General features: G+C 40.4%; 1 pseudogene; it reads left to right on the top strand.

Annotated features, from left to right (window-relative positions):
- The first annotated feature begins 9,311 nt into the window (after positions 1-9,311).
- LOC125397713 (phosphoglycerate mutase 1-like) lies at positions 9,312-10,311 on the top strand (annotated as a pseudogene).
- The last annotated feature ends 1,017 nt before the right edge of the window (positions 10,312-11,328 follow it).

Raw genomic sequence — 11,328 nt, 5'->3', positions numbered from 1 at the left:
AAGGACAGCCAATTTATTCACAATGCAATAATACCAAAAAGCCTTGCCTTTTGGTTTAGCCTTTACCATATTCCTTGGTTCTAGTAAGTCACTCATGAAAAAAATATGGCACAGTAATTACTGTATAATGTTGTAGCATGTAGCAATTGATACAAATTTGAGATTAGTTTTTGTTAAAACTTATTGTATATACATTTCTAATCTTGCTAAAGGTATTATATCTATATAGATCATTTAATAATGTAGTGCAAACCTCTTGCTCTTGAAAATTATTATTATCAACTGTTTAGGATAATAAGAAACTACAGGTTAATAGTTAAACACCTAGTATAGTTGAACTTGTAATCACATTAGGTATGTTTTTGAGGTCAAAGAAATATACATATTTTACATAGATCATCTTGAAACACTTCAGAAATCTACAGAATATGTCATTAAAATGTTTTAATAACCTAGGTTGTTATTTTTTTATGAAAATGAGACATGTCTATTCCTGGCAGCAAGAATCTACTTCAGAGAAGATGATGGGCATCAAAGAAACTCCACATGGAGTTTACTTTCATTGTGGCGAAAGTAAATCACTGGGCAGAAAAATGCCACTGCCTTGACTGCTGGCAATATACTGTCCTAATTAGACAAACAGAACACAAAGGAAAGTGACTGTCAAACATTTTCAAGACAAGGAAGGACAGCCCATCAGAATATTCCACTTCACGAAAAAGTCTATTGGGTATGCTAGGCCTGTAGACCGAAGGTGAATGCCCTAATCTTGCAGAGGAATTTTAGGTGATTGACCAGGCAGCCAACTGTGTGTGTCATTACCACAATTTTTTGGGAAGTCATTTGCTCGCACTTCCTGTTTAATCAATTAATATTTCCTTCTTGGGTCTTTGAGATAGTTGAAGGCTGAATAGTTATACTCTCCCATGTTTTCAATACTCAGAAAAGAAATTCACTAAAGAAATTTAAAGTATATAAGGATGAGAGATACCAAAAGATAGTTTTGGATGGTTACACAAGTCATGGTAAAAAGTAAATTAGATACAAAGTCAGATCCCACTCTGGCAGAAATCAGCTTTGAATACCCTGGGTGGGGGGGTGCTAAAGCTGAGGAGATGTTAGATTAAGAGAAAAGAAGACAGACACAGGATAGAGTGGGAGGACTAAAGGTTAGTACCAAAGAGCCCTGAGTTTATTTCTCAGCCAGCATATGTACCAATTACAGGCAAAAAGGTAGAATAAATGGTGGTATGGTCAGCCAACTGCCCCTCGACACTATCCTTGAGAGGAAGCTCAAGCCATGGAGTCACCATAAGACAAGAATTCAGTTAGTAGCATGCGGCTACCTATCACTAAGGAGGAGTGCCTCCGACTGGAATTGGCAAACCAAAATTGTAATAGATAATGTTTCTTTCCTCTGGGCAAAAAATGCTTTCTCCTGAGCTTAATCAACACCCACTCTCAGCCTTCAAGGTTATTTGGTGTAAGTGGAGCAAGCAATCCTGTGCTCAAATGACTTCTTTAAGTCAGAAGTGACTGTAAATGGAACCTGAGTGATATGTGGGCTACCACAGTACAAAATTTTAGACTCACCAAGATGGAATAGTTCTGGGGTATTTTCTCTGAATTTGTCAAATGCAAATGGAATAGATATTGTTACTGTATTTATTGTCTATATATATTGCATATATTTATTCAATAGTTTGTATATAGTTTTCTTATATTAATTATAACCATTCTTTATTTTAGAAAACAAGGGGAAATATAGTGGCATTTCACTTGTATTTTAATAAGTAAAGTTTGCTGAAAATAATAGAGTAAAACAGCCCCACTGGTCAGTCTTACAGACCAGGCAGTGGTAAGACACATTTTTAAACCCAGCAGCCTCACGAGTTTGCCATATAAACCAGGCAGTACATGCCTTTAAGCCCAATGGTGCACACCTTTTGTCCCAGCCCTAGGGAGAATTATAAAAAGCGAGGAAACAAATCCCGTTCTAAGATTCTTGGAGGCAGGATCACCATTTTCAGACAGAGGTCAAGGTAAGAGTCAGTGACTGGTTGTTTGCTTTTCTGACCGTCAGGTGGAACCCTAATTATACTCTCTTATCAGTCTTGATTCACCACAAGGCTATTAACCACGTCTACTCCCAGCTTGCTGTAGAAACAGAAGAAGCACTTCTCCTATTGCTTTTCTGTGAGGAAAAAAAGACCCCTCTGTGCCTTGAACAATTTAATAAATTTATGCTGGATGAAATCACTTCTACTAACAGACATTTATTTAAATATCTCATACCATGCTGTATGCCATAAAGCAATGTTTATTCTGGGAAACTCTTAGGTCACATGAGGATTTTAATAATATCGTAATAGTATAACTTTGAATCTGTGATCTAATCCTGTCTAGGTAAAAACAGGTCAAAAAGTTTCACAGCTTCCAAAAGATTCAAAGATCAGTGGTGCTTTGGTTCCCAGCATGGCGTCTGGATATACAAGTCCTCATCACATCAAAAGTATATGTAATCAGGTTCAAAAGATAAGTATTATTGAGCAAATTATATTAATAAGTATGTGATGTCTTCATTAATCCCAGCTGTGTGTTTTTTAAAGTTAACCTTCAGAAAGCATTAGAGATATATTAATTTCATTTCTTTTTGAAATATTGTAAAAGTGTTATTATAAACTTTAAATATTTCAGTGTATAATTTTCTGGGGCTAGAGAGTTGCCTCTGCCATTTAGAGAACTACTTGATCTTAGAGAGATCCCAGCTTGGGATATCAGCATTAACATGACTCACAAACATCACTACTCCAATCCCAGAGGGATTCGTTTCCATCTCTGACCTCTGTGGGCACTATGCACACAGGAGGTGCACAGATATACATACAGGCAAATATTTTAAGCTCATAAAATAAACTTAAAATTTTTTATGTAAAAATACCATTTTCTCCATAAAGTATTTTATTAGATAATTTATTCTTCATAATTTTATGAAACATTAAGCCTAATTATATTTTATGTTGCTTTGAATCAGTAGTATTCTGTATGAACTATGAATTCCATTTTCTATAATAATGTAAGAGCATTTCAGCAAATTAAAAACTGATGTATAAAGTTATATAGACTTAATGTGTACAGTCACTTGTTCTATTATGTCAATAGGCAATTACCCCTATGAAAGCTGATGTGTTACTTTCATTGGTTAATAAAGAGAATGCCTTGGTCTTTGATAGGACAGCAGCTTAGATAGGCAGAGTAGGCAAAACAGAAGGCTGAGAGAAAGAAGCAGAGTCAGGCAGACACCATGGCTCTCCTCTCCAAGATGGACTTGAGTTAGAATCTTCCCGGTAAGCCACGACCTCGTGGTGATATACAGATTATTAGAAATGGATTAATTAATATGTGAGAGTTAGCCAGTAAGGGGCTAGAGACAATGGGCCAGGCAGTGTTTATAAGAATACAGTTTCCATGTAATTATTTCAGGTGTAAACTAGCCGGGGAACCGGGATCTGGGCAAAAATGCAGCCCATAGCTCCTATTTTACAACAGAGTGGCACCCAACATGGTAACTAAATCCACTTGAAAACCTGAAAGGGCTTTTTATAAAACAGAGAGAGAGTTTAACACAGCTTTTTGCTGTTTGCTAGGACGTGCTTTAGAGAGATTTCCTGTTCCAGCAATAGCCGCAGAAAAAAAGATATGTCATTTTCAAAAGCAGATTCCTGGGCTATGCCTTATAAGCCATTTTTACAAGCCATTAAATAAAAATTCTAAAGACTGTAATGTAGAAATCAAAGCAAAGAAGAGCTCCCAGAGTTCTCGGACCACTTACTCTATGGGAACATGTGTGTTCAAATGAGCCCCTTCCTGGTGACTCAGTTTTCCTCTATTTGTCAAATGGTGCCAAATGTTTCCCTTTTGCCTGGTGACAGTGTTCTTCCCTGTTAGGCAGGAGCCCAGAAATAACTGCTATTTGCTAGGTTGTGTTGTCAACAAGAATGGAGTCCTGTCTTCCTTTCATTACGTTGTCTCCTCCATTCCTCCATTTTCCAGGACCCATGATTTAAGAAGTATATTACAATGTATACGCAATAACTGACATCTAAGAAAAATCCTTCATTTTCAGTTACAACAAAGAAACCCTTAATGAAAAAATGCTATTTTAGGCTGGGACTGGGCTGGAAGTGTAACCCAGCAGGAGGGAGTGGCTGTGTTACAATAGCCTGCCTGCCGGTGGTGGAAATGTAGGCCCTGCATCAGTTCAGCAAGAATCCTGGCCACCAAGGGGCACTGATCATCTTGCTGCAGATTCATCATTGGGGTGAGTTTGCTCTGACCCGTGGCAGAAGCCTGACAAGGAGGAGCTCAGACATCCCTGGTCCCCTTTGACTCCCTGGCCACTCTGCAGGGGCTGAGCCCTCTTGCCTCCTAGCCCATCCCACCTTTCATAAAGGAACCCCTTCCTTTATTCCTCCCTTCCTCCTCCTCAGGGACATAAAAACACCCAGCTCAGCAGGCATGCAGGCTGGGACTGGGCTGGAAGTGGAACCCAGCAGGAGGGAGCGGCTGTGTTTCAATAGCCTGCCTGTGGTGGAAAGGTAGGCCCTGCATCAGCTCAGCAAGAATCCTGACCAGCAAGGGGCGCTGATCATCTAGCAGAAGATTCATCAGAGAGGGGAACCTGACCCAGTACCAGAAGATCCACTAGAGAACAGTTGAAGGAAGAGATGGGCAGACACCAAGTCAAGAATTCCTTCAACAATCTGAAAAACAACATGAAAACACCAGATCCCAGCAATCTTACTACAGAAGAACTTGAACACCCTGTTCCGGAAGAAGTGGAAAACAGTGTCATTATGAAAGCAATAGAGTCCCTTAAACAGGGTATGATTAACTCACTCAAAGAACTGGAAGAGAAGTTTAACAAAAAGATTGAAGAAATGAGTAAAGAAATGGAAGAGAAATATAACAAAAGGTTTGAAGAAATGAGTAAATCCGTAAAAGACACCCTAGGAAACCAAGAAAAAATAATCAAACATGTAGTGGAAACAGTTCAAAAATTGAAAGCTGAAATGGAGACAATGAAGAAAACAAAAACTGAGGGCCAGCTAGAAATGGATAATTGAGGTAAACAAACAGAGACTTCAGAAGCAAGAATAACCAATAAAATAAAAGAGATAGAAGAAAGAATCTCAGATTATGAAGACACCATAGAGAAAATAAACGCTCTGACCAAAGGAAACAGCAAATCCAACAAATTCGCATTACAAAACATTCAGGAAATCTGTGACATAATAAAAAACCCAAATCTAAGAATAATAGGGGTAGAAGAAGGAGAGGCATTGCAGATCAAAGGTCCAGAAAATATATTCAACAAAATTATAGAAGAAAACTTCCCCAACCTAAAGAACAATACTCCTATGAAGGTTCAAGAAGCATACAGAACACCGACTAGACTGGATCAAAAAAAAAATCCCCTCGCCATATAATAATCAAAACACAAAGCATTCAGATTAAAGAAAGGATATTAAGAGCTGCAAAGGAAAAAGATCAAGTAACTTATAAAGGTAAACCTATCAGACTTACACCAGACTTCTCTATGGAAACCATGAAAGCCAGAAGGTCCTGGATAGAGGTACTGCAGAAACTAAGAGACCATGGATGCAAGCCCAGACTACTATACCCAGCCAAGCTATCCTTCACTATCAAAGGAGAAAACAAAGTATTCCAGGATAAAAACAAATTCAAACAATACGTAGCTACAAATCCAGCCTTACAGAGAATATTAGAAGAAAAAAAAAACCCTAGGAACCCAACATTCCCAACAATGCCTACAATAACTCAGACATCTAGTGACCCTTCACAAGCACAACTCAAAGAAGGAAAACACATACACTCTACTCCCCCCCCCCAAAAAAAAATGACCAGAGCCAACAACCACTGGTCATTAATATCACTTAATACCAACGGACTCAATTCACCTATAACAAGGCACAGACTTAGAGATTGGATACGAAAACAGGATCCAACATTCTGCTATTTACAAGAAACACATCTCAACCACAAAGACAGACACCTACTCAGGGTAAAGGGTTAGGAATAGGTTTTCCAAGCAAATGGACCTAAGAAACAAGTGGGTGTGGCCATTCTAATATCTAACAAAATCAACTTCAAACTAAAATCAATCAGAAGAGATGAAGATGGACATTTCATCCTCATAACAGGAACAATCCATCAGGAAGAAGTCTCAATCCTGAATATCTATGCCCCTAATATAAAGACACCCACATATGTAAAAGAAATACTTCTAGAACTCAAGGCACTCATCAAACCACACACACAAATAGTAGGAGACTTCAACACACCTTTCTCACCAATGGACAGATCAATCAGACAGAAACGTAGCAGAGAAATAAGAGACTTATTGGAGGTATTGAAACAAATGTACTTAACAGACATCTATAGAACATTCCACCCAAATAGAAAAGAATATACCTTCTTCTCTGCAGCTCATGGAACCTTCTCAAAAATTGATCACATACTCGGTAACAAAGCAAACTTCCACAGATACAAAAAAATATTAGTAACTACCTGTGTCTTGTCAGACCACCATGGATTAGAATTAGAATTCAACAACAATGCTACCCCCAGGAAGCCAACAAACTCGTGGAAGATAAGTACCATATACCAAAATTGAACCAAGAACAGGTGAACAATCTAAATAGACCTGTTAGTCATGAAGAATTAGAAGCTGTTATCAAAAATCTCCCTACCAAAAAAAGCCCATGACCGGATGGTTTCAATGCAGAATTCTACCAGAACTTCCAGGAAGAGCTAATACCTACACTCCTTAACGTATTTCACAATATAGAAACAGAAGAGTCATTGCCAAACTCGTTTTGTGAACCTACAGTTACCCTGATTCCAAAACCACACAAAGACACAACCAAGAAAGAGAATTACAGGCCAATCTCACTCATGAACATTGACGCAAAAATTCTCAACAAAATCCTGGCAAACCGATTCCAAGAACACATTAAAAAAATTATCCATTATGATCAAGTAGGCTTCATTCCAGAGATGCAGGGCTGGTTCAATATAGATAAATCTATCAATGTAATCCATCATATAAATAAACTGAAAGAGAAAAACCATATGATCATTTCATTGGATGCTGAAAAAGCATTTGACAAATTTCAACACCCCTTTATGATAAAGGTGTTGAAGAAATTGGGGATACGAGGATCATACCTAAATATAATAAAAGCAATATACAGCAAGCCGACAGCTAACATCAAATTGAATGGAGAGAAACTCAAAGCCATTCCACTAAAATCAGGAACACGACAAGGCTGTCCACTCTCTTCATACCTCTTCAATATAGTGCTTGAAGTTCTAGCAACAGCAATAAGACAACATAAGGGGATCAAGGGGATTCGAATTGGAAAGGATGAAGTTAAACTTTCATTATTTGCAGACGATATGATAGTGTACATAAACGACCCTAAAAACTCTACCAAAGAACTCCTACAGCTGATAAACACGTTTAGTACTCTGGCAGGATACAAGATCAACTCCAAAAAATCGATGGCCCTCCTATACACAAAGGATAAAGAAGCAGAGAGGGAAATAAGAGAAACTTCACCTTTCATGATAGCCACAAATAGCATAAAATATCTTGGGGTAACTCTAACCAAGGAAGTGAAAGACCTATTTGACAAGAACTTTAAGTCCTTGAAGAAAGAAATTGAGGAGGTTACCAGAAAATGGAAAGACCTCCCCTGCTCTTGGTTTGGGAGAGTCAACATAGTAAAAATGGCAATTCTACCAAAAGCAATCTATAGATTCAATGCAATCTCCATCAAAATCCCATCAAAATTCTTCACAGACCTTGAGAGAACAATAATCAAGTACATATGGCAAAACAAAAAACCCAGGATAGCCAAAACTATCTTATACAATAAAGGAACTTCTGGAGGCATTACCATTCCTGACTTCAAACTCTGTTACAGAGCTACAGTATTGAAAACAGCTTGGTATTGGTATAAGAACAGAGAAGTCAACCTATGGAATCAAATAGAAGACCTGGATATTAACCCACAAACCTATGAACACCTGATTTTCTACAAGGGAGCTAAAGGTATACAATGGAAGAAGGAAAGCATCTTTAACAAATGGTGCTGGCATAACTGGATGTCAACCTGTAGAAGAATGAAAGTAGATCCATATCTATCACCATGCACAAAACCCAAGTCCAAATGGATTAAAGACATCAACATTAATCTGACCACTTTGAACCTGATAGAAGAGAAAGTGGGAAGTAGTCTACAAGATATAGGCACAGGAGACCACTTCCTAAGTAGAACCCCAGTAGCACAGACAATAAGAGAATCAATGAATAAATGGGACCTCCTGAAACTAAGAAGCTTCTGTAAAGCAAAGGACACTGTCAGTAAGAGAAAACGGCTACCTTCCGACTGGGAGAAGATCTTCACCAACCCCTCATCAGACAATGGTCTGATTTCCAAAATATACAAACAACTCAAGAAACTAGACACTAACTCTAATTAACCCAATTAAAAATGGGGTACTGAACTGAACAGAGAATTCACAACAGATGAACTTCCAATGGCCAAAAGGCACTTAAGGTCATGCTCTACCTCCTTAGCGATTAGGGAAATGCAAATCAAAACAACTTTGAGATACCATCTTACATCTGTCAGAATAGCCAAACTCAAAAACACCAATGATAGCCTATGCTGGAGAGGATGTGGAGTGAGGGGAACACTCATCCACTGTTGGTGGGAATGCAAACTTGTGCAGCCACTGTGGAAATCAGTGTGGCGGTTTCTCAGGAAACTGGGAGTCAACCTTCCTCAGGACCCAGCATTTCCACTCTTGGGAATATACCCAAGAGATGCTCTATCATACTACAAAAGCATTTGTTCAACTATGTTCATACCTGCACTATTTGTAATAGCCATAACATGGGAACAACCTAGGTGCCCCTCAATAGAAGAATGGTTAAAGAAGGTATGGAACATATACACATTAGAGTTTTACTCAGCGGTGAAAAACAATGACATCTTGAATTTTGCATGCAAATGGATGGAAATTGAAAACGCTTTACTGAGTGAGGTAAGCCAGACCCAAAAAGAGGAATATGGTATGTACTTACACATAAGTGGATTCTAGTCATAGTTAAAGGTCTTTGAGCCTATAATTTGTGATCCTAGAAAAGCTAAATAAGAAGGTTAACCTGGGGAATCTCAGCGACCCTCAGTCTCTGCTGCATCCCCTTGCCTATCGCCATGGCTTCCTACAAGCTAGTCCTCACCCAGCAAGGCAACAGCGCCTGGGACCTGGAGAACCGCTTTAGTGGCTGGTACGAAGCTGTCCTGAGCCCTGTGGGTCAGGAGGAGGCAAAGTGCGGAGGACAGGCGTTGTGAGATGCTGGCTATGAATTCGACATCTGCTTTACCTCCATGCAGAAGAGAGCAATCCGAACCCTTTGGACAGTCTTGGATGCCATTGGCCAGATGTGGCTGCCAGTGGTCAGGACCTGGGAGTCTGACTGGTCTCAATAAACCAGAAACTGCTGCTAAGCATGGTGAGGCACTGGTAAAGATCTGGAGGCGATTTTACGATGTCCCACCACCGCCAATGGAGCCTGATCATCCCTTCTACAGCAACATCAGTAAGGATCGAGGGATGCAGACCTTACTGAGGACCAGCTATCTTCCTGTGAGAGCCTGAAGGACACCATTGCCAGAGCACTGCCCTTCTGGAATGAAGAGATTGTCCCCCAGATCAAAGAGGGGAAGAGAGTCCTGATTGCGGCCCATGGCAACAGCCTTCTTGGGATCGTCAAGCATCTGGAAGGTCTTTCAGAAGAGGCCATCATGGAGCTGAACCTGCCAACTGGCATTCCCATTGTCTATGAATTGGACAAGAACTTGAAGCCCGTGAAACCCATGCAGTTCCTGGGAGATGAAGAGACCATGCTGAAAGCCGTGGAAGCTGTGGCCGCGCAGGGCAAGGCCAAGAAGTGAAGGCGAGCAGACAGACTTTTACCCCAAGACCCTCCTCCCTGCCTGCTTCTGCCTCCTGCACCCTTCCCAGCACCTGCCACTGACTCTATGTTTAGGAACTTAAGTTTAAGTTGTAGCTGCAGATGGGGACCCGTGGCTCCCATTTTGTTTTAGTATTTTATCCCCTGCACCCACTCCCTTCATAGAATCTAGTCAGAGTAACACCTCTAGGGTGCAGGTTCTTGGTCCACATCGAGGGACAGCTCCTCTTCCCAGGAGAGTTTAGGAGGAGGTCAGGGAGGAACCATGCTGTGGCCTGACCAGAGAGAAGCTACAGCCCAGTTTTGTCCCTGGAGCCTGTCCTGCACTCTTCCGCAGTTAGGTAACCGGGGGCTGTAGTCATTCCAGTGGAAGGTGAAAGTAGCTTGCATTTAAAAGATGAGCTACCTTCCTCTCTGACCTAAAGGAGCTCTGGCCCCAGAAGGTTGGGCTCAATCCTGTCAAGTCTACGTGTTACATTTACTTAAACAAAAACAAAAAGAAGTACATATATATATATATTTATCAGCACACAAAGCACTCCGAGGTTTCTAGTGGTGATTGAAATAGTCCTATGTGGTCAGCAGAAAATAAGCCATTCCTCATATCAAGTGGGATAAACTCCTTGTCTTCAGGAGACAGGAGTGTCACTTACTATGTGTTAGGATCCCTCTGCCTTGTCTTGTAGAGATGAAGTGCCCCTTGATCATGTCCAGGGTTTTGTCTTTTGCTGTCTGAATCATGTTCCAACTGCTTGACCCTACCATGTGGGTTCAGAACATGTTTTGGGCAAACTAAATCTTCTTTTCCAGATCAGTATAATAAAGGAGTGATGTGTAATAAAAAAAAAAAAAAGAAGGTGAACCTGAAGAAAATCATATGGTTATCCTCCTGGATGTTGGAAGTAGACAAGATTGCCAGGCAAACTTGGATGCACGGGGGGTGGGGGGTGGGGGGTGGAAGTAAGGGGAGATGGTTAGAGAGAAGGGAGAGGGGGAGGATTGGGGATGGCTTGGGGGAATGGGATGGGGGGGAGGGAGGAAGGATGGATATGGGAGCAGCGAAGTATATATCTCAACTAACGGAGCCATTTTAGGGTTTACAAGAGACTTAATTCTAGAGGGGTTCCCAGGCCCAAGGAGAGGTCCCCAGATTGTTTCCTGGGCAGCAGAGAAGAGGGTGCCTGAACTGGCCTTGGCCCATAACCATACTGATGAATATTTTGCATATCACCATAGACCCTTCATCTGGCGATGGA

The sequence above is a fragment of the Myodes glareolus genome, chromosome 15 (genome assembly GCF_982192425.1).
Source record: "Myodes glareolus chromosome 15, mMyoGla1.1, whole genome shotgun sequence".
Classification (NCBI taxonomy): Eukaryota; Metazoa; Chordata; class Mammalia; order Rodentia; family Cricetidae; genus Myodes; species Myodes glareolus.
The sequence above is the reverse complement of the archived record's forward strand: the minus strand, read 5'-3'. Positions and strand labels throughout refer to the sequence as shown.